Source organism: Phyllobates terribilis, unplaced genomic scaffold (genome assembly GCF_046119375.1).
Source record: "Phyllobates terribilis strain yellow unplaced genomic scaffold, ASM4611937v1 Scaffold_86__1_contigs__length_6382490, whole genome shotgun sequence".
In the NCBI taxonomy this organism is placed as follows: domain Eukaryota; kingdom Metazoa; phylum Chordata; class Amphibia; order Anura; family Dendrobatidae; genus Phyllobates; species Phyllobates terribilis.
In genome coordinates, this window is record NW_027362846.1 from 3,226,138 (window position 1) to 3,251,169 (window position 25,032).

Here is a 25,032-nt window from a genome sequence, read left to right on the forward strand (position 1 = left end):
ACATACAATGATTCAGTCATCCCACCGATCCCTTCATAGCGTTACTGTATAATGTCCCAGCATTCCCAGCAGTGTCACCTCTCCAGTCAGCAGCTCAATCATCTTGTAGGTGAGTTCTAGGATCTTCTGGGTATTAATGTCCTCATGTATCAGGGGGTGAGGTGGAGGCCCTGTGATTGGGCTCAGGGGTCTTCCCCATCCCTCAGACACAGGGTCCTGACAGCGCTCACTAGAGGTTTTCTTCACTACTGTGTAATCCTGGTTATGGAGAGACACATTAATAAATCTCCCTCCAGACATTTCCAGAGTCCTCACCTCTCCAGTTCTGTCCATCTGTTATTCCCATAGATAAGAATGATGTAATGTGACGTCATCAGAATCTCTCACCTCTCCAGTAAGACGGAAGAGGATCTCTAGGGTGAGGTGTAATATCCTCTCCGCCATCTTGTCTCTGTCCATATCCATCTTTGATGGGTAAATCGGGAAAATTCTCTTATATAGAAGATCTTCAGTGAGAGGATCTGATATTGTAGAGACCTGAATGAGAAGAAGATGAGCCAATGTAACATAACAATCCTGTGTAATAATACAATTACTGGAGATAATAAGGGAAACATATGAGGAGATTTATTATTTTACAGTATTTAGTTTTATTCTTTACATCTAGTAATAAAACCTATATATTTTAGCCCACAAACAATAAGTACTTTCTTCCTCGGAGTCTCCAGCTGAATACGTTTCTCATAAACTCATCTTCCATGACGCTAATTATCATTTTATTTACAGACACTGGAATCGGCATTAGTAATACTGCAAGAGATATTCATTACACGCGACATGAGAAATAACTACTTCATGAGGAGGACGACATATTCATCTTCTACTACGGCTCTAGAAACATATTGGGCCAGAGTCCGTCACTGACTACATCACCACCGACCGTCTATATGAATGTTTCCCGTCTTCTCCGGGCTGTAATCTTCTATCACGTTAGATCTCATGTCTGATTCACATACAGAAGTTTGGGACATTTATAAAAGCTTTTTTCTTTCCACAAACACCTCGGACAGAAATTATTTGATACCAAAGTCTCCATATACAGTGTATTATGGGGTTTATTTCTGGCCTTAGGCTTTCCTATATTACAAGAGAAACGGCAGAAAAAAAGCAGATATTAAAATGCTTCAAAAGAAAACTGGCAACAAAAATTCTTGTAAAAAGAAAAAAACATGCAAAAGCATGAGACATATTTTCTTATTTTTTAATACGTTAAATACAAAAAAAATTAACTCGTTTGAGCACCAGAACATAGATGTACACTGCAGATGCAGCTGCAACACAAAGCCTGGCAGTTTAACCACTTGCTGCTGTCAAAAGCAAACATGGCATCTAAGAAGGTTTGGCAGAGTTATTCTGAATGCTTTTCCTCCTCCAAGGTTTTGATAAAATGGGGCTGCCTAGTTACTATGATATATAAATGCCTAATAATGGTGTCTGGCCCTGCAATGTACTAAATTCTATCAGGCCGGGCCAGAGGCAGCGTCCAATAAGTTACCTTTTAATGCCCCCTACATATTAGACTAAAGGTCATATTAGACTAAAGAAAGCACTATATTTTTTTTTGGGGGGGGGGGGGGGGGTTTAGACTATATAATGTATTTGGGGGCCTCCTGACAGATGATGTCAGGGCAGAGATAAATCTGGCATCATGAATTTCAGAGGTTAATCAGTTATTGTTCTTCCTGTAGATAATCCTCCGCTAGAGGAGTCTGGAGGTGACTCTCTCATACAGACCACAGGAAAGCTGGAATATTTGTGTGTATGGGGGGAGTCAGGAGAGATAGCCGGCTGCCAAATGACCGATCAGTCAACAATTATCTCATGTGTATAGGGCCGTTAGTATTACACTGACAGGCAGTGATAATACACGGCACTACAGTAGTACAGAGCATCACCGGAGCAATCAGAGGCTTGTATGTTGTATGATCGCACTAATGAGAGCTGTTTAAAAAAGGTTTAACGTAAAAAAAATATCACAGTTTTAGCAACAAGAAATATCCGTCACTATAGGGAAACCAGACACACTGCACAATGTTAGTTAAGTCACGTCCATAACAACTTTACTATACTCTATTATCCTATAGACATCCTACACACAGTGGAGTAGACTGAAATCACAGATCCCAATATAAAACATAAATATAACTATATAACGCAGACCAGATGGTATGGAGATGAATGAGGGAAACCAAAGTCTGAAAATAAACTTTTCTTTACTTTACAAGAACTTGATATACATCAGATGGCAGGCACAACATTTCATGGATGGTTCTTTTGCATTATGCAGAGTCAAGAACTTTCCGGTTATATTTGGCGGTACATAACTTTTGTTACAGGCTACAACAGTCCAAAAAATCATTATAGGTAGGTCCATCATCCTCTATGGGGACCATATGGGTGCCCTCTACTCCCAGTTGATTTGTCAGTACCTCACTGGCTGAGGTATATCGGTACGACTCCTCACTGGTACTCACAAACTACATTCAATACCTCCTTGCTGTGGCTTTTCATCTTCAGTTCTTCGTGGGAGAACTCATGTCCCAGTTTGGTAACACTGTAACTTCCTCTCTAGTATAGACAATTGTTTGCTTAAATGTTAGCCTAAGATAGGGAATCTGTTCTTAACTTATTCCCCTTTAACCCCTTAACGACCCAGGGCGTATTATTACACCCCGGGTCATCACACCCGGATCAGTGAGGGCTCCGGCACTGAGCCCGCACTGAACCGAGCACATGTCAGCTGGTTATTACAGCTGACATGTGCCCGCAACAGCCGCGGGTGGAATCGCGATCCACCTGCGGCTGTTAACATGTTAAATGCCGCTGTCAATCTCTGATCGCGGGTCACCGATGGGTGGTCATGACAACCCTGGGTCTGCAGCAGACCCCAGTGGTGGTCATGCACTGATCGCTATGAGCGCCACCTAGTGGTCAGCACTCATAGTACAGGAGCATTTCTGCTGCATACAGGGGATCTATTCGTCCCCTGTATGTAGCAGAGGAGATCGGACAGTTGCAGCTTGTAGAAGCAAGCAAAAAGTGTAAAAAAAAAAAAAAAAAAAAAAGTTTTTAAAAATATAAAAAAAATGAAAAAAATATAAAAGTTTAAATCACCCCCCTTTTGCCCCATTCAAAGTAAAATAATAAAAAATACACATATTTGGTATCGCCGCGTTCAGAATCACCCGATCTATCAATATAAAAAAAGAATTAATCCGATCGGTAAACGGTGTAATGAGAAAAAAATTTCTAAACGCCAGAACTACGTTTTTTGGGTCGCCGCAACATTGCAATAAAATGAAATAACGGGCGATCAAAACATCGGATCTACCCCAAAATGGTATCAATAAAAACATCAGATTGGTGCGCAAAAAATAAGCCCTCACTCAGCCCCAGATCCTGAAAAATGGAGATGCTACGGGTCTCGGAAAATGGTGCCATTTTTTTTTTAGCAAACTTTGGATTTTTTTTTCACCATTTAAATAAAAAAGAACCTATACATGTTTGTTGTCTACGAACTCATAACACCTGGCGAATAATAATGGCAGGTCAGTTTTAGCATTCAGTGAACGTGGTAAAAAAAAAATCAAAAAAAAAAAAATCTGTGGTACTGCACTTTTTTTTGCAATTTCACCGCACTTGGAATTTTTTTTCCCGTTTTCCAGTACAGGATATGGTAAAACCAGTGATGGCGTTTAAAAGTACAACTCGTCCCGCAAAAAATAAGCTCTCACATAGCCATATTGACCAAAAAATAAAAACGCTATGGCTCTGGTAACAAGGGGAGCAAAAAACAAAAATGCAAAAACGGAAAATCCCAAGGTCGAGAAGGGGTTAATTTCATTTCCATTCCGCTGACAACCCCACTATCATCATGGGTGACTTCATCATCCCCACTGATACTTCCCTCACAGCTGCCTCTAAGCTTCTATCTCTCACTTCCTCTTTCGGCCTCGCTCAATGGTCCTCCGCAGCCACTCACAAAGATGTCCACACACTGGACCTCATCTTCTCCCTTCTCTGTTCTGTATCTAACATCTCTAACTCACCTCTCCCTCTTTCTGACCACAACCTACTTACATTATCTTCCCTCTCCTCTCTAGGTCCACAATCCCCACTCCACAAACCTGCACACCCTCGCAGAAATCTTATGCTCCTTGATCTACATTCACTTTCTGAGTCCCTTCTCCCTCTTTCAAATGTAAGTTTGAATCCTTACACAATGCAGATGCTGCTGCCGCTTTATATAACACCACATTATCTACAGCTCTCGAAGCGGCTGCCCCTCTCACACATACCAAAGCTCGTAAAATTAACAGGCAACCCTTGCACACCAGAGAGACTAGACCAGAGTTGCTGATCGGAGATGAAAAAGATCCCACATCAAAGAGGCACTTCAACGCATTCAAACTATCCCTCACTACTTTCAAGTCCACATTCCCTGCAGAAAAGCAAACATACTTCTCATCTCTCATATCCTCCCAGTCTCACAACCCTAAACAAATATTCAACACTATAAATTCTCTCCTCCGTCCCCAAGCACGTCCTCCCTCTCCACCCATCTTAGCTGAAGACTTTGCCTCATTCTTCAAGCAGAAGATTGATAACATTAGAGAAAGCTTTGGCCAACAACCCTCACAGCACCCGTTGCCTTCCCACCTCATCCCAAATCTCACAACAGAATTTACTCCAACCCTAACCCATTTCTTCAACCTATCACTAACAACTGGTGTCTTCCCCTCATACTTTAAACATGCCTCAATCACACCCCTCCCCAAAAAGCCCTCTGATGACCCATCCTCTCTGTCTAGCTATCGCCTCATATTTCTTCTCCTATATGCCTCAAAAAATTACTGGAACAACATGTCCATCATGAACTGTCCTTCCACCTCTCCTCCTGCTCCCTCTTCAACCGCTTTCAATCTGGCTTCCGACTACACCATTCCACTGAAACTGCCCTGACTAAAGTCACCAATGACCTACTAGCCACCAAATCCAAGCGACACTATTCTGTCCTCTGCTTTTGACATGGTGGACCATTCCCTATTACTACAGATTCTCTCATCACTTGGCATCACAGACTTGGCCGTATCTTGGATTTCATTATACCTAACTGATTGGACATTCAGAGTCTCACACACCACCTCTTCACCTCGGCCCCTATGTGTCGGTGTCCCGGAAGGTTCATGCCTAAAGCTCCTGCTCTTCTCCATTTACACCTTTGGCCTAGGACAGCTTGTAGAATCCCACAGATTTCAGTATCACCTCTATGCTGATGATACACAGATCTACCTCTCTGGACCCAATATCACCTCCCTACTAACCAGAATCTCACAATGTCTGTCCACTATTTCATACTTCTGCTCTGCTAGAATTCTAAAACTTAACATGGACAAAACAGAATTTATCATCTATCCCCCATCTCACTCAACTCCCTCAACAGACCTATCTGTTAAAGTAAATGACTGCTCACTCTCCACAGTTCCACAGACTCGCTGCCTCGGGGTAACCCTGTACTCTGATCTCCCCTTCAAGCCACATATCCAAGCCCTTTCCACTTCCTGCCAACTCCAACTCAAAAATATTTCCCGGATCCGTACTTTTTTTTATAGAAACTATTCACTAAACAGTCCATAATTGACTGACCCTTTCTGAAAGTTATTGTGGGAGTAGATCCCACAGCACCCTCAGGTCCAAGTCAACCACAGGTATATCCCAGTGTTATCTGAGGATATTAAAGATATGGTCACTCTGATTGGCGTAAGTTCCTATTACTTGTGTTATCCCATCCTTTTCTTGATCTCTTGGTTAGGTATGGAGTGTCTCTCTCTCCTGTTTTTCTGCAAATGATCATGCGGAATCCAAAATGTACTGTGGATATCTTTTTTCCCTGAATCTGGTATTCATGTCTATTGCCTGCATATTAAAATCTGTGACATTAGAACAGTTCCTTCTCAGCCTTAAAAACTGTCCCTTTTGCATTCTTTTTTTTTTTTTTTTTTTTTTTTTAGGGGGGATGGGGTGGTGGCTAACCCACTTGAATAGATTATTAGTGCTTTGTAGGTTTATGTTTCTAGGGTCCCATCCCGTTCTTTCTTGATTAGTATATCGAGGAACTGGTAATAATTAAACTTGGATATAAATCTAAAGCCCACTCTATTGATGTTGAGTTCCTTGACAAATTCAAGAAATTGTTCACTCGTCCTTGACTAGATGACAAAAATGTCATCAATATATCTATCTATACCATACCCCAATATATGGATGTCACCACTTATTATTCTCAATGATATTGTGGTTTCCTTTCACCAGTTACGCGCGCCATGGCAAATTTTGGTCATGCCCCTGGCCACACCCCAATCCACGCCCATTTACAATCCCCCCCCCCCCCCCCCGTAGAAAGAGTTGTCAGAGGGGCGTTGGTAGTGAGGAGCCTGAGACTGTAGGGTGTAGACCCAAATCCGGGACTGTCCACAGTATCTGGGACAGAGATAAGCAGATGGATTCCTGGGTCTCTGGTCCAGAGTCCAGGTCAGTGCCACCTGGTGGGTGGATGAGAGGCCATGAGTCTTATCTTTCGGGGCAGCGCGACGTCATCTGTGTGTCTGCAGATGTCCGCACCAAACTACACAAGAACACTTTTCTTCCCCTTATTTGATGCGTTTTGGTGCAGATGTGAAGCCGTGTTTTTAAGGTGCTTTCTATAGGACAGAAAAGCTTTGATTTTGAACATAACGAAGTATCTGCATTTTTTAGGCTCCACATAGAAGCGTTTGAAGAGCGAGATGAGTGAGTGTGTATTGTTAGCACGCTTGGTATTAATCTTAGTGCCGCCACACACATGCAGCAGCTCAAACATAGATGCCAAACACGCTGAAAATACTCTGCAAGCACCAGAGTGTGCTAGCCGAAAGGGTTAACAATACACCCTCATCACTACTCTACGGTTTTGGTGCATTTTCTCTATATGCTTCTTCTGAAAAAAACGGATGAAGAAAAAAAACTCAGCTGCGTTTTTAAGCGCAGAATCAAAGCTTTTCTGTACTATTAAAAAGCGTTAAAAACTCTGCTTCATATCCGCCCCAAAATCACATCAAATAAGCAGGAAAACGCATAATAGAAACGCAGCAAACACACAATAGTCAGAGAAGATTTTTATTGCGCCATTTACCGATCCCCATAAATAATCTGATCGCTGTGTTCTGCAGGTCGTTACGATTACAGGGACACCAAATATGTCCATGTTATGTGCGGATTTGTGATGTTCATTATTTTTTACAAAACTCATTAAAAATTACAATTTTTATTTAATTATCAAGTGTTTTTCTATATTATTTTTAAGAAATTTTATAGGATGAAAAAAATCTCGGGCAGGTGCGGTCACAGGAGAATGAAGAGGCGTGTACAATGTGAGTATAGAAATCCATTCATTCTGCTGTGTCTGTAATGTTTTGAGGTTGAGGGTTCAAAACCAGGGACTCTCAGAAAAAACATAATTTGTAATAGCTCATAAATTTACCACTTTTCATTTATAGGACCAAAATAATCATTTTCTTCTGCTCAGTATACAGGCACCATAAAAATACTGCTATACACAATGTATTTCTATGGAATTATATGAGCTGCTTCTGGATGCATTGACTGCACTGTAAAGTCAAGTTAACTAAATCCTCCTATGTTCACCATTTGGAGCTGTAGCTCAATGGTTAGATCTTCAGCCTCTGGATACTGAGTTCCTGGTTGGAGTCGCGGGCAGGTGTGGTCACAGGAGAATGAAGAGGCATCTACTGAGTAATATAATTTAACTTATTCACTGACACCCTCCCCCCATACCCCCACTGAGCAGGAGGAGCTACAGCCCAACATCGGAGCGGTGAGTATAAGAAGCCGGGAGAACAGCTGAGCCGTGACGGGACAGTCCCGCAGGAGAACAGCTGAGCCGTGACGGGACAGTCCCGCAGGAGAACAGCTGAGCCGTGACGGGACAGTCCCGCAGGAGAACAGCTGAGCCGTGACGGGACAGTCCCGCAGGAGAACAGCTGAGCCGTGACGGGACAGTCCCGCAGGAGAACAGCTGAGCCGTGACGGGACAGTCCCGCAGGAGAACAGCTGAGCCGTGACGGGACAGTCCCGCAGGAGAACAGCTGAGCCGTGACGGGACAGTCCCGCAGGAGAACAGCTGAGCCGTGACGGGACAGTCCCGCAGGAGAACAGCTGAGCCGTGACGGGACAGTCCCGCAGTAGAACAGCTGAGCCGTGACGGGACAGTCCCGCAGGAGAACAGCTGAGCCGTGACGGGACAGTCCCGCAGGAGAACAGCTGAGCCGTGACGGGACAGTCCCGCAGGAGAACAGCTGAGCCGTGACGGGACAGTCCCGCAGGAGAACAGCTGAGCCGTGACGGGACAGTCCCGCAGGAGAACAGCTGAGCCATGACGGGACAGTCCCGCAGGAGAACAGCTGAGCCGTGACGGGACAGTCCCGCAGAATTCAGGACGGTTGGGAGCAGAGTAAGGCCTGCTCCCCTACATGCTGGAGGAACAAAAAAATAAAAAACAATATATCCAGCTCACTCACTATTTCTGATGAAGTCCATCGGTAGTGCCCGAGCTGAAAGCTTGTATCAGCCACAAGTAATTAGAGCAAAAAGAGGCAGGTGAATAATCCAGCACCATTCACGTGGAAATATCTGAAAAATAAATAAAAACAACCTTTAATCCAAATGAAATTGCAATTCTAGGAGTAAGAACTTTATTGGTTCAAAACGAGTCAGTTGAATGCATCTGAATCAGCGCTTGTTTTAAGAACATGAATTTTTAATCCATTTGGAATAAAGGTTGTTTCTATATACATGCTTGAGGGTCTACATGTAGGGGAGCAGGCAGAGGGAAAACTATTTTCCAGAGATATTATTCCAACTGCAGGACTTCAGACGGAACATTATACTGTGGGGGGCATCATACATCCTGCATAAGGGGCATAATGGGGGCATTACACTGTGTGGGGATATCATACATTCTGCATAAGGGGCATAATGGGGGCATTACACTGTGTGGGGGCATCATACATCCTGCATAAGGGGCATAATGAGGGCATTACACTGTGTGGGGATATCATACATTCTGCATAAGGGGCATAATGGGGGCATTACACTGTGTGAGGGAATCATACATCCTGCATAAGGGGCATAATGGGGGCATTACACTGTGGGGGGCATCATACATACTGCATAAGGGGCATAATGAGGGCATTACACTGTGTGGGGATATCATACATTCTGCATAAGGGGCATAATGGGGGCATTACACTGTGTGAGGGAATCATACATCCTGCATAAGGGGCATAATGGGGGCATTACACTGTGGGGGGCATCATACATACTGCATAAGGGGCATAATGGGGGCATTACACTGTGTGGGGGCATCATACATCCTGCATAAGGGGCATAATGGGGGCATTACACTGTGTGAGGGAATCATACATACTGCATAAGGGGCATAATGGGGGCATTACACTGTGTGGGGGCATCATACATCCTGCATAAGGGGCATAATGGGGGCATTACACTGTGTGAGGGAATCATACATACTGCATAAGGGGCATAATGGGTGCATAACACTGTGTGGGGGCATCATACATCCTGCATAAGGGGCATAATGGGGGCATTACACTGTGTGGGGACATCATACATACCGCATAAGGGGCATAATGGGGGCATTACACTGTGTGGGGGCATCATACATCCTGCATAAGGGGCATAATGGGGGAATTACACTGTGTGGGGACATCATACATCCTGCATTAGGGGCATAATGGGGGCATTACACTGTGTGGGGACATCATACATCCTGCATAAGGGGCATAATGGGGGAATTACACTGTGTGGGGGCATCATACATCCTGCATAAGGGGCATAATGGGGGAATTACACTGTGTGGGGGCATCATACGTACTGTATAAGGGGGGCATCACACTGTGTGGGGACATCATACATACTACATAAGGGGCATAATTGGGGCATTACACTGTGTGTGGGGCATCATACATACTACATAAGGGGCATAATGGGGCATTACACTGTGTGGGGGCATCATACATCCTGCATAAGGGGTATAATGGGGGCATTACACTGAGGGGGCAGCATATATACTGCATAAGGGGCATTACACTGTGTGAGGGCATCATACATCCTGCATAAGGGGTATAATGGGGGCATTACACTGAGGGGGCAGCATATATACTGCATAAGGGGCATTACACTGTGTGGAGGCATCATACATACTACATAAGGGGCATAATGGGGACATTACACTGTGTGGGGCATCATACATCCTGCATAAGGAGCATAATGGGGGCATTACACTGTGTGGGGGCATCATACATACTACATAAGGGGCATAATGGGGTCATTACACTGTGTGGGGGCATCATACATACTAAATAAGGGGCATAATGGGGGCATTACACTGTGTGGGGCATCATACATACTACATAAGGGACATAATGGGGGCATTACACTGTGTGGGGACATCATACATTGTGCATAAGGGGCATTACACTGTGTGGGGCATCATACATACTACATAAGGGACATAATGGGGGCATTACACTGTGTGGGGGCATCATACATTGTGCATAAGGGGCAATACACTGTGTGGGGGCATCATATATACTACATAAGAGGCATAATGGGGGCATTACACTGTGTGGGGCATCATACATACTGCATAAGGGGCATAATGGGGGCATTACACTGTGTGCGGCATCATACATACTACATAAGGGGCATAATAGGGGCATTACACTGTGTGGGGGGCATCATACATCCTGTATAAGAGGCATAATGGGGGCATTACACTGTGTGGGGGCATCATACATACTACATAAGAGGCATAATGGGGGCATTACACTGTGTGGGGGCATCATACATACAACATAAGGGGCATAATGGGGCATTATACTGTGGGGGCGGCATCATACATCCTGTATAAGGGGCATAATAGGGGCATTACACTGTGTGGGGGCCTCATACATACTGTATAAGGGGCATAATGGGGCATTACACTGTGTGGGGGCATCATACATACTGAAAAAGAAGCATAATGGGGGCATTACACTGTGTGGGGGCATCATACATACTGCATAAGGGGCATAATGGGGGCATTAAACTGTGTGGGGCATCATACATCCTGCATAAGGGGCATAATGGGGCATTACACTGTGTGGGGGCATCATACATACTGCATAAGGGGCATAATGGGGGCATTAAACTGTGTGGGAGCATCATACATACTGCATAAGGGGCATAACGGGGGCATTACACTGTGTGGGGGGCATCATACAGACTGCATAAGGGGCATTACACTGTGTGGGGGCATCATACATACCACATAAGGGGCATAATGGGGGCATTACACTGTGTGGGGCATCATACATACTGCATAGGTGGCATAATGGGTTCATTACACTGTGGGGCATCATACATACTGCATAGGGGGCATAATGGGGGCATCACACTGGGGGCATCATACATTCAGCATAAGGGGCATAATGAGGGCATTACACTGTGTGGGGCATCATACATCCTGTATAAGGGGCATAATGGGGGCATCATACATACTGCATAAGGGGCATAATGACGGCATTGCACTGTGTGGGGGGCATCATACATCCTGTATAAGGGGCATAATGGGGGCATTACACTGTGTGGAGGCATCATACATACTGCATAAGGGGCATAATGGGGGCATTACACTGTGTGGAGGCATCATACATACTGCATAAGGGGCATAATGGGGGCATTACACTGTGTGGGGGGCATCATACATCCTGTATAAGGGGCATAATGGGGGCATTACACTGTGGGGGCATCATACATACTGCATAAGGGGCATAATGGGGGCATTACACTGTGTGGGGGCATCATACATACTGCATAAGGGGCATAATGGGGGCATTACACTGTGGGGGGCATCATATATACTGCATAAGGGGCATAATGGGGGCATTACACTGTGGGGGCATCATACATACTGCATAATGGGGGCATTACACTGTGTGGGGGCATCATACATACTGCATAAGGGGCATAATGGGGGCATTACACTGTGTGGGGGGCATCATACATCCTGCATAAGGGGCATAATGGGGGCATTACACTGTGTGGGGCATCATACATCCTGCATAAGGGGCATAATGGGAGCATTACACTGTGGGGTCAGTAAAGGGGTCCTGTACTATGAGAACAATACGTTTCCCCCCTTCCTGTCTCCATAGTTGGGTCTTATGTATCTATTACAGGAAACAGAACAAAAACCTTATGATTCTTATAAAGAGTCTCCGTGCTGAAGGGGTTAATGCCCCCTGCGCCCAGTAATGGGGTCTCCACATACCTCCACCTGCAGAGCCGCCACCACATATATGGCTGCTCTGTGCGCACAGGAGCTGTGATGAGGTCACAGGAGGGGAGGAGTCAGGGGTCACATGATCAGGGGCCTCAGTGGATGCAGGACTCTGCTGTGCTGGTTGTCATGGTGCTGGATGAGCTGAAGGTTATGTGTGGGGTCAGGAGGGGTTTACAGTGTGGATGTAGCGGAGCCGCGTGTGTACGAGGTGTACGGAGCGGAGCCGCGCGTGTACGAGGTGTATGGAGCAGAGCCGCGTGTGTACGAGGTGAACTTAGCAGAGCCGTGTGTGTACGAGGTGTACGGAGCGGAGCCGCGTGTGTACGAGGTGTACGGAGCAGAGCCGCGTGTGTACGAGGTGTACGGAGCAGAGCCGCGTGTACGAGGTGTACGGAGCGGAGCCGCCTGTGTACGAGGTGTACGGAGCGGAGCCGCCTGTGTACGAGGTGTACGGAGCGGAGCCGTGTGTCTACGAGGTGTACGGAGCGGAGCCGCGTGTGTACGAGGTGTACGGAGCGGAGCCGCGCGTGTACGAGGTGTATGGAGCAGAGCCGCGTGTGTACGAGGTGTACGGAGCAGAGCCGCGTGTGTACGAGGTGAACTTAGCAGAGCCGTGTGTGTACGAGGTGTACGGAGCAGAGCCGCGTGTGTACGAGGTGTACGGAGCAGAGCCGCGTGTGTACGAGGTGTACGGAGCGGAGCCGCCTGTGTACGAGGTGTACGGAGCGGAGCCGCCTGTGTACGAGGTGTACGGAGCGGAGCCGCGCGTGTACGAGGCGTACGGAGCGGAGCCGCGCGTGTACGAGGCGTGCGGAGCGGAGCCGCGCGTGTACGAGGCGTGCGGAGCGGAGCCGCGCGTGTACGAGGCGTGCGGAGCGGAGCCGCGCGTGTACGAGGCGTGCGGAGCGGAGCCGCGCGTGTACGAGGCGTGCGGAGCGGAGCCGCGCGTGTACGAGGCGTGCGGAGCGGAGCCGCGCGTGTACGAGGTGTACGGAGCGGAGCCGGGCGTGCGGAGCAGAGCCGCGTGTGTACGGAGCAGAGCCGCGCGTGTACGAGGCGTACGGAGCGGAGCCGCGTGTGTACGAGGCGTACGGAGCGGAGCCGGGTGTGTACGAGGCTTGCGGAGCCGGGCGTGTACGAGGTGTACGGAGCAGAGCCGCGCGTGTACGAGGTGTACGGAGCGGAGCCGGGCGTGCGGAGTAGAGCCGCGTGTGTACGAGGTGTACGGAGCGGAGCCGCGTGTGTATGAGGCGTACAGAGCGGAGCCGGGTGTGTACGAGGCTTGCGGAGCCGCGCGTGTACGAGGTGTATGGAGCAGAGCCGCGCGTGTACGAGGCGTACGGAGCGGATGCTGCCCCTCTCCAGGAGCGATCACAGCAGCACGGCATGAGACGTTCTTGTACTACACAGACTGTCTTGTCAGAACACAGCTCGTCAGGACATAGCCCCGACCTCCAGCGACAGCCGGACAGTCCCATTGGATCTGGGATGGTTGGGAGGTTTCTGTATATAAGTTGTGTGTGATAATTGTAGAATTATTAATGTCTTACATAAAAGGATGTACCGGAGTGTTTGTGCCGGGGTCCACATGCATGGAGGGGTTGAGGCGGTGCTGGCTGTATTATGCAGACGGCATCTGCTTGTAACAGTAGTAACCAGAAACTACTAGAAACTCTGCACCAAAATGAAGCAAATCCTTATTCTGGGAGCTTCGCCTTGTACGTAACACCCCCGGATCCGGTACAAGCCGGGCAGATGTTCTCATTCATGTCATTTTCTGCTTAAGGTTCTGCAGTTTTCTGGCCAACTATAAAAAAAAAAAAGCGTAAAACAATATTTGTTGCTGCTGCATTGACATAAGTACAATCTTTCATTACATATAAATCTATTACACGTCGGGTCAATGCTGTAAAGAACAGTAAAGTGCCATGGTTGTGGTTGTGGTTTTTGGGTCACTCTACTTCCCTCCCAAAAATGCAATCAGAAACTTGTAACTACTGATCTCTCCACAAGAAAAAGCCGACAACTCCATCAATGGGATCACTTTATAAAATTAGGTCTTCACAAGATGAAAATGGTCTCACAAACCACATTTTTTTTAAATGTTCATAAAAAAAAACAAAAAACCAAAAATAATAACCTTACTTTGATTTTTTCCCCATTTTTCAATACTTTATGTGGTAAATTGAATGTTCTCATTCCAGACAACAACTAGTCCCACAAAACACAAGCCCTCCGTCTGTTAATGAAAAAACAAAGTTATATTTTTTGGGAAAAAGGGGAGGAAAAAAAACAAAAAATTGCTCTTGTCAGAATAATGTAATTGCTATATATATATATATATTTAAAATTGAATAATTTTACCCCAAAATTGTGATCTCTGATAATATTATCATTCTTCATGCGAGATTAATCATTAGTCTGTAGATAAATCCAAACATCTGGAAGATGTAGAACAATATATCTGTGATTCTCTTCTGCCAGGATAAGCGCGTCCTTTCTGTCCTTTCTGTGATGGAGAAAACGCTTGAAAGATTCAGAAAGTCCGATGAGTTTTTGGAGCTTATTGTAAAGGGCCTTAATGACGACCTGGGAAAGAAACCACCAGAAACAAAGGATCCAACCAGGTAAGTTCTAATGATCCCGTCTGATAAAATGATCAGCTTTATTTCCATGGGATTGTTCTGTAGAAGAGATGGGACCTGCAGCATTTTCATCCTGAACTTCACTATGTATAGATGTAGCAAAGCTTAATGTGACAATTCACACAGCGCATTGATAAATTGTCTCAGAAGGTTAGCTCTCATAACAGAATTAACATCACTTATAGTGGAACTAAACTTACAATTTATTTTCAGAATTGTGAAAATTCTGGCACTTTGCAAAGCACTTCATTAGTTTCTTTGGCGTCATATCCGTAAAATGATGATATTAAAGTGGCCTCCAGACCCTGCTTTTCCCCAGTGCAGGAGCGTTGCTGGGGTCCTAAGAGATCAGGGACCCCAGCCCCAAAGTACATGTTTCCCCATATAACCTACCCGCCACTTAAAAGAGGATTTATACATCTATAATTACAGTATACGACTGTTACTAATCTAAAATACACTATACAAAGACCAATATTCCCAAAATTTCTACTATACAAGGCCAAAATGATCCTCCTACACAATGTCCTCTACCATCACCACCACACAGCGAGTCCATATATGAAAGAAAACCCCGCAGGGTAAAAGACCATCAAAGGAGTCCAGGGAGTATAAAATCTATCATATTTATTCAGCAATAGAAGAATAGGATGATGGGGGAAGGGACACAACACATATGTGATTGTTAGACATGTAAGCAAAAAAAAGCAAGGCACGCAAGGAAGGGGCCATTCCAGGTATAATGGCTGTCTATAGTATCATCATGGGTGTACTAAAATATCCCAAAATAGACACCGCATATATTCCACTGGGGGCAACAGTCATCATATGCAGGTGCATCTCACTAAATTACAATATCATCAAAAAGTTAATTTATTTGAGTTCTTCAATACAAAAAGTGAAACTCCTATATTATATAGAGTCATTACAGACAGAGAGATCTATTTCTAGTGTTTATTTCTGTTAATGTTGACGATTATGGCTTACAGCCAATGAAAACACTAAAGTCAATATCTCAGTAAATTAGAATAATTAACAAAAAGCACCTGCAACGGCTTCCTAAGTGTTTAAAAATGTCCCATAGTCTGTTTCAGTAGGCTCCACAATCATGGGGAAGACTGCTGACTTGACAAATGCCAAGAAGGCAGTCATTGACACACTCCACAAGGTCCCAGAGTTCCAATTTTCCTTTGGAAATCAAGGTCCCAGAGTCTGGAGGAAGAGTGAAGAGGCCACAATCCAAGCTGCTTGAGGTTTAGTGTGAAGTTTCCACAATCAGTGATGGTTTGGGGAGCCATGTCATCTCCTGGTGGAGGTCCACTGTGTTTTATCAAGACCAAAGTCAGCGCAGCCGTCTACCAGGACATTTTACAGCACTTCATGCTTCCCTCTGCCGACAAGCTTTTTGGAGATGGAAATTTCATTCTCCAGCAGGACTTGGCACCTGTCCACACGGCCAAAAGTAAACCAATACCTGGTTTACACACAACAGTATCACTGTGCTTAATTGGTCAGCAAACTCACATGACCTTAACCCCATAGAGAGTCTATTATAGAGAATCTATGGGGTATTGTCAAGAGGAAGATGAGAAACACCAAACCCAACAAAGCAGACGAGCTGAAGGCTGCTATCAAAGCAACCTGGGCTTCCATAATACCTCAGCAGTGCCACAGGCTGATCGCCTCCATACCACACCGCATTGATGCAGTATTGATACAAAAGGAGCCCTGACCAAGTATTGAGTGCATTTACTGAACATACATTTCAGTAGGACAACATTTCGGATTTTAAAAACATTTTTCAAGCTGATGTTATGAAGTATTTTAATTTACTGAGATAATGACTTTTGTGATTTCATTGGCTGTAAGCCATAATGAGTGGCGTACCGCCAATGGTGGCAGGCCACACCACTGCTATGGGGCCCGTGAGCCTCGGGGGAGCGAGGAGGATAGGTGAGTATTGGGGGGGTGGGAGGTTGCGGCGGCGGAGGAGCGGGCACACGCAGTAGCGGCTGCTGTAGCTACCACGTGTGCCCGCTGCTAAAGGGACATGAATATTCCCTCTTCTCCACTTCCATGGGTGTGGAGAAGAGGGAATATTCATTCTCTTTAGTAGCGGGCACGGAGGAGCGCTGAGCCGTGGCTCCTGCTTACAGTGCCCGCTACTAAAGAGAATGCATATTCACGCTTGTCAACGCTCATAGTCCCGGCGTGGAGAGGAGTGAATATGCCGGCAGCAGGAGCAGCTCACCTAGGCAACTGAGAGCGCGCGCTGCTCAGATACCAACATGAGCTGCTGGCAGACAAAACACAGCAGCTCTGGAGCAGAGGTGAGGAAGGAAGGTGAGTATAAGTGTTTATTTTTTGTGTGTGCAGTGATGGGGCCACACATACCAGGATTGGGGGGGTGAGGAGGCCATACATACCAGGATTGGGGGATGAGGGGACCATGCATACCAGGATTGGGGGATGAGGGGGCCACACATACCAGGATTGGGGGATGAGAAGGCCACACATACCACTCCTGACCCCATTTCTGGCGATTGGATATTTCCCTGCATTTCCCTGTGTATCCTGCTGCATATTGCTGTATATAACATAGGCTTGCGTCATGTGAACAATGGCCAAATAGCTGTTGGCTGAGAACTCGTCCTGTATGATAAAATCTGCGATGGAGGTTCCTAATACGGCTTCCAACGAAGATGTGACATCATCCAAATGTGTATAAGAACTAGCGAGTGATAAAGGAGACAATGGCTGGTAGGTAATAAGTCATTACCTGTCTGCCAATATCTTCTTCTGGAAGACTTCAAGATATCATGTATTACATATTACATATTATTCTGAAAGAGCACCATGTAATACCACATGTGTCCTGGAGAGGCCACTACGTCCAGCAAAACACAGCTGATTGCTGAGGGTGGTCACTGCCAGACCCCCGACTATCAACTGATCGCCTGCAAGTCCTCATTTGGGGACAGGAGTTGTTCACACTTGGCATATTTTGTGATTCATGAGGGGGGGACAGTAGCCGGATATAGACTTTTTCTATAAAGTCAGATTAAAGGGGTTTTCAGGAATGTTTTTATGTAATATATAGGAGGGTCCCAGTGGTAGAGAAAACACACAGAGCTTTACTTTCTCCTGCTGCTCCAGCTCTGGATCTTCAGCGCTTCCTGTGCTCTATTGTGACAGGCTGCAGGGGTGATGGCTCAACTTCAGCACACATCATTGCTGCAGCCAATCACTGAGCTTAGAAGCTCTGTCAGCATGGCCCACTGAGCCAAGTGATTGGCTGCAGAGCTGCAGTCATGATGTCACCCTAGATGCCAGTGACTAAAGATCAGCGGCAGCGGTGAAGTGCTGGAACTGGAGCAGGAGGTAGTAAAGCTTCATCTCTTCTACTTAAGTGACGATTTATAGGATTTATATTTAAGTGATGAAAAAAAATTCTGAAATTTGTAAAAATAATAAAAATAATTTGCTTGTGTCGCCACTTTCCGAGATCTGAAAGCCGCGGCGTTTTCATGTTTCGGGAATGGGGCTGCGTGAGGGCTAGTTTTTTGCACCACAAACTGATGGTTATATTGATATCATTTTGGGGTATATACAATGTTTTGATTGCCTGTTATTATATATTTTTTTAAAAAAATTCTGTAATTCTGGCATTTTATGTAATGTTCTAGTTACGCTGTTTACTAAATGGATTAATTTATTTTATATTTTGATGGATCTGACTTTTACAAACGCAGCGATACCAAATATGTGTATTTTTTAAATGTTTTATATTTCTTAATTTTAAATGGGGGAAAACTGGGATGATTTGAACTTTTATACTTTTTTCAATTTTTTTTTACTTTTCACTGTATTTGTTCGTCTCTTTAGGGGACTTGAACCTGCAGTCATCTGATTGCTTGTGCTATATACAGCATTGCTATATATAGCAGAAATCACGGTCTCCTATGAACACTAGCAACAGGCTGGCTGTCACAGGAATACAGTGATGACAGACAGTGTGCAGTGATGGGGCCACACATACCAGGATTGGGGGGTGAGGAGGCCCCACATACCAGGATTGGAGGATGAGGGGGCCATGCATACCAGGATTGGGGGTTGAGGGGTCCACACACACCAGGGGATTGGGGGATGAGAAGGCCACACATACCAGGATTGGGGGATGAGGAGGCCACACATTCCAGGATTGGGGGATGAGGAGGCCACACATACCGGGATTGGGGGATGAGGAGGCCACACATACCAAGATTGAGTGATGAGGAGGCCACACATACCAGGATTGGGGGATGAGGGGGCCACGCATACCAGGATTGGGGGATGAGGGGTGCCATATGTACCAGGATTGGGGTATCAGGGGTGCCATACATACCAGGATTGGGGGATGAGGAGGCCACACATACCAGGATTGGGGGATGAGGGGTGCTATGCATACGAGGATTGGGGGATGAGGGGGGGCCATGCATACCAGGATTGGGGGATGAGGGGGCCACGCATACCAGGATTGGGGGATGAGGGGTGCCATATGTACCAGGATTGGGGGATGAGGGGTGCCATACATACCAGGATTGGTGATGAGGGGTGCCATACATACCAGGATGGTGAAATTTTCCAGTAGCTGCTGCATTTCCCACCCTAGGCTTATACTCAACTCAATACTTTTTCCCAGTTTTTTTGTGGTAAAATTAAGGGCCTCGGCTTATACTCGGGTCGTCTTATTTAAAACATACGGTATTTTAAAATCAATGAGTACGTGGTGCCCATAATACTGCAGGACTGTGTGGTGCATTATACTATATGGGGGCTGCATTTTGCCCTTTGGGGTGTGAAATATACTGTATGGAGGACTATGGTGAGTGCATTATATTCTATCGAGGACCATGGGAAGTTCATTATACTATATGGAGGATTATGGGGGATGCATTATACTATATGGAGGATTATGGGGTGTGCATTATACTATATGGAGGATTTTGGAGGGTGCATTATACTATATGGAGGATTATGGGTGGCATATTATACTATATGGAAGTCTATGTGGGGCCATTATGATATTTTGAGGGCTATGTGGGGGGCCATTATACTGTATGAAAGCAATTATACGGTGTGAAGGTTTGTGTGGGGTCCATCATACTGTTTGGAGGGCTAGTGTTGGCCATTATAGTGTATGTAGGCCCATCATACTGTTTGGAGGGCTGTGTGGGGCCATTATACTGTTTGCAGGGCTAGTGTGGGCCATTATACTGTATGTAGGCCCATTATACTGTATGGAGGGCTGTGTGGGGCCATTATACTGTATGGAGGGCTGTGTGGGGCCATTATACTGTTTGGAGGGCTAGTGTGGGCCATTATACTGTATGTAGGCCCATTATACTGTATGGAGGGCTGTGTGGGAGTCACAGTTGGGGGAATCATACTGTGTTAGGGTCACCATACTTTGCCTTGGGAGTTGAAGTGGGGTACAATAAGGTCATTATACTGTTCATGTAGAGGCTAATGTGGAGGAATGCACCATGGGGGTATCATACTGTGTTTGGGGGGCACTTTTATTGGCATCATACTTCATGGGGGCAATGAAAGAGGGATCTAGGACTTCAGTAGGAGGAAAATTAGAAAAACGAAGTAAAGGCTGGAAAGTTGTGAGATCGGCTCTTCTGTGACACAGACAAATATTTCTTTATTTTTTTGGTGGGGGGGGTCCAATTAGAGCTTCTGCTATGGGGCCTCATGATTTCTATGTGCACCCCTGCCATAATCATCAACATTAACAGAAATAAACACTTGAAATAGATCACTTTGATTGTAATGACTTTATATAATATATGAGTTTCATTTTCTGCATTGAAGAACTAAAATAAATAAACTTTTTGCTGATATTCTAATTTAGTGAGATGCACCTGTATATATAAGGGGTGTGGGTGCCATCATACTATAAGGGGCTATGGGAGTCATCATGCTATATATAAGGGGCAGTGGGGCCATCATATTATATAAAATGGGGAGTGGGTGCCAGAATACAGTTTATAAGGGGCTGTGGGGCCATCATACAGTATAAAGGGAGCTGTAGGGGCCATCATACAGTATATATTGGGATGCGGGGCCATCATACAGTACTGTATATATGGGGCTGTGAGGGCCATTATACAGGATATAGGGAGTTGTAGGCACCATCATGCCAGTTATAAGGAGTTGTAGAGACCATCATACAGTGCATAAGGAGCTGTGGGGACCATCAGACAATGCATAGGGAGCTGTGGAGACCATTATACAGTGCATAGGGAGCTGTGGGGACCATTATGCAGTGCATAGGGAGCTGTGGGGACCATTATGCCGTGCATAGGTAGTTGTGGGGACCATCATACAGTGCATAGGGATATGTGGGGACCATCAGACAATGCATAGGGAGCTGTGGGGACCATTATGCAGTGCGTAGGGAGCTGTGGGGACCATTATGCAGTGCGTAGGGAGCTGTAGGGACCATTATGCAGTGCATAGGGAGTTGTGGGGACCATCATACAGTGCATAGGGAGTTGTGGGGACTATCATACAGTACATAAGGAGCTGTGGGGACCATCATACCGTGTATAAGGAGCTGAGGGGACCATCATACAGTGTATAAGGAGCCGTGGGGACTATCATACAGAGCGTAGAGAGCTGTGGGGACCATCATACAGTGCATAGGGAGATGTGGGGACCATCATACAGGGCATAGGGAGCTGTGGGGACCATTATGCAGTGTATAGTGAGCTGTGGGTTCCATCATTCGGAGCGTAGAGAGCTGTGGGTTCCATCATACAGAGCGTAGATAGCTGTGGGGACCATCATACAGTGCATAGGGAGCTGTGGGTTCCATCATACATGGCATAGGGAGCTATGGGGACCATCATACAGAGCATAGAGAGCTGTGGGGACCATTATGCAATGCATAGTGAGCTGTGGGGACCATCATACAGTGCATGGGGGAGCTGTGGGGATCATCATACAGTGTCTAGGGAGCTGTGGGGACCCTCATCCAGTATCTAAGGAGCTGTGGGGACAATCATACAGTGTGTATGAAGCTGTGGGGACCATCATATAGTGTCTAGGGAGCTGTGGGGACCATCATACAGAGCATAGAGAGCTGTGGGGACCATTATGCAATGCATAGTGAGCTGTGGGGACCATCATACAGTGCATGGGGGAGCTGTGGGGATCATCATACAGTGTCTAGGGAGCTGTGGGGACCCTCATCCAGTATCTAAGGAGCTGTGGGGACAATCATACAGTGTGTATGAAGCTGTGGGGACCATCATATAGTGTCTAGGGAGCTGTGGGGACCATCGCACAGTATCTAAGGAGCTGTGGGGACCATCATACAGTGTGTAGGGAGCTGTGGGGACCATCATACAGTGTATAGGGAGCTGTGGGGACCATCATACAGAGCGTAGGGAGCTGTGGGGACCATGTTACCAGTGTATATGGAGCTGTGGGTACCATCATACAGTGCATAGGGAGCTGTGGGGACCATCATACAGTCCATAGGGAGCTGTGGGGACCATCACACAGAGCGTAGGGAGATGTGGGGACCATGATACAGTGCATATGGAGCTGTGGGTACCATCATTCAGGGCATAGGGAGCTGTGGGGACCATTATGCAGTGCATACGGAGCTGTGGGGACCATCATACAGGGTATAGGGAGCTATGGGGATCATCATACAGTGCGTAGGGAGCTGTGGGGACCATCATACAGTGTCTAGGGAGCTGTGGGGACCATCATGCAGTGTATAGGGAGCTGTGGGGACCATCATACAGTGTGTAGTGAGCTGTGGGACTATCATACCATATACAGGGTGCTATGGGGGCACTCAGGACATTATTTCTTTTAAATGGGTGCATCATCAGAAATTTCTTCTTTCACCTCCCAGAAATCATCGTCCATAGACTTGAAGAAGAACTTTGTAGTTGGGTGTAGTTTGATTGTGGCTTTAAGGGGGCATTATTACTTAAAGGGGATTCTCAACGGTATTTGTTGCTTGGAGGGAACACTTCAGATATTGAAACTTTCATAAGAGCATATCTGGCATTATTACTTGCTAGGTAGCACAGTGGGGTCTTTACTACTTTCTATGGGACGCTATTATTTTTATAGGTCCCCTCTATCTGGCACACAGTCTTTGTAGCATTAATTGGTGGAGGGTAATCATAGTAATGACATAATTTTTGAAGTATTGAGGTTCCTATTCCACATCGGAAGAGCAGGCAGCATGGGGAGGTTGTGCAGGGTGGGAATAGATGGGGACGGTGCTGGAAATGTGAGAAGTCAGATGGTCTTTGTACAGTGTGTTTTTTTATGTAGAGGCAATGGTCATATCATAATACTATGTACTCACTGTGTAGTGTTGATGGTAGAGGGCATTGTGTAGCGGGATTATTATTGCCTTGTATAGAAGTAATTTTGGGAATATTGGTCTTTCAGTTGTGTATTTTAGGTTGGCAACAATGGTGTACTGTAATTATATATGTATAGGTCCTCTTTTAAGTGGCGGGGAGGTTGTATGGGGAAACACCTACTTTGGGGCTTTGGCCCCTGATCTTTTAGGACCCTAGCAACGTCCCGGCATACAAGGGATATCGGGGGGCACAAAGTGTTCTGGAGGTTTCCTTTGCAGTATGAAGCATTTTCCACACAGTATCCTTCCTCTGTAATATACTCCAGGACTGGTGAGGCGCACTGTCGCTCCCTATTTCACCATAACTCGGCCTCAGCACTGCAGTGCTGATCAGCCGGTCTGCTTACTTGTTCTTCGGTTTCGCGCACTATGTCTTCCACTACTGGCGCCCTTGAACCCTTGCACTGGTGACTCCCACTAGTACATCATATTCAGTGCTGCTTTGGGGTCCGTAACTCGGCGTCCAATCCAAGGACCCTTTTCAGTAAGGCCACTCTGTCTCATCGGTCCAAAAAAGTCGGGCGCACTTCATGGCCGCCTCATATAGAATGAATGGAGCAGCATTTTAGCATGCGGACCACCGTTCCAATTTAAAGGGGATGAAGGTTCCTGTAGATTGGAGCTTGTTTCCATTGGACAACCCCTTTAATTTTTCACACACTGTTTCTGCATTTAAGTCTATTTTTTGATAAGTATTCGATGACCTGGTGTAATTTGTGATGTGTTGTTCTTCACCTGAGGTTGTATTGACCTCATTTTATAACTTCTAAGGACCAGACTTTCTTTAATATTTCCTGAATAGAACACAATAGAATTGTACGGAAAACATTATTGTGTTCTTCACAATTCAAGGCAACGTGTCCTTATGAGATCTTTTTCTTGAAGGTATATGGCCCTCAGGTTCTTTATCACCAGGCAATCTGACGAGCCAACTTAGACTAAGAGTGGCCACCACTGGGCATACACCATGGTGCAGCAAGGGCTAGCAATCTGTCCCTCCAATTGTGTGGGTACTTATTGCTTAGGGAATGTCAGTCCAATTCTTCTTTTTAAGAGGGTTCACTGTCTGTGCATCTCTGTGCCCGAAGAATATTAACCTGGTGTTACTGTATTGCTGCTGTTCCAAGTGGCAAGCACGTGGTTCTCTTAGAGACAGGACCCTTGTTTAACCCCAAGTAGACTTGACTTGGAAAGGCCACTGGTCTGGACCAGGACTCTGGTTGTGTCCGGTGATGGCGGCATGCACGGTGTCTATGTACGTGTCTGTGTGTAGTCAGAAAAGAATTTCAGTGGTGGCCTAATAACTGCAAGGACCGACGGAGGTGTTGGACAAAGGTAAACGAGTGGCTGCAGAACGGTTGGTAAATGTGGCCACTTCATGGGAATATTGGCCACTGATGACTGAGGCCTCCCTCCTGGTTTGGTCCTGGAGCCCCCCGGCCACTTGTTGAACATCTTTCCTGTTTTTTACTGTTACACAA

General features: G+C 46.0%; 1 long non-coding RNA gene across 1 annotated transcript; it reads right to left on the bottom strand.

Moving 5' to 3' along the window:
- Positions 1–333: 333 nt before the first annotated feature.
- Positions 334–12,516, bottom strand: LOC141197755 (uncharacterized). The gene is made up of 3 exons (XR_012269850.1): positions 12,452–12,516; positions 8,637–8,748; positions 334–537 (listed from the first exon to the last, which is right to left on the bottom strand). It is a non-coding gene; the product is annotated as an uncharacterized lncRNA (long non-coding RNA).
- Positions 12,517–25,032: the final 12,516 nt, after the last annotated feature.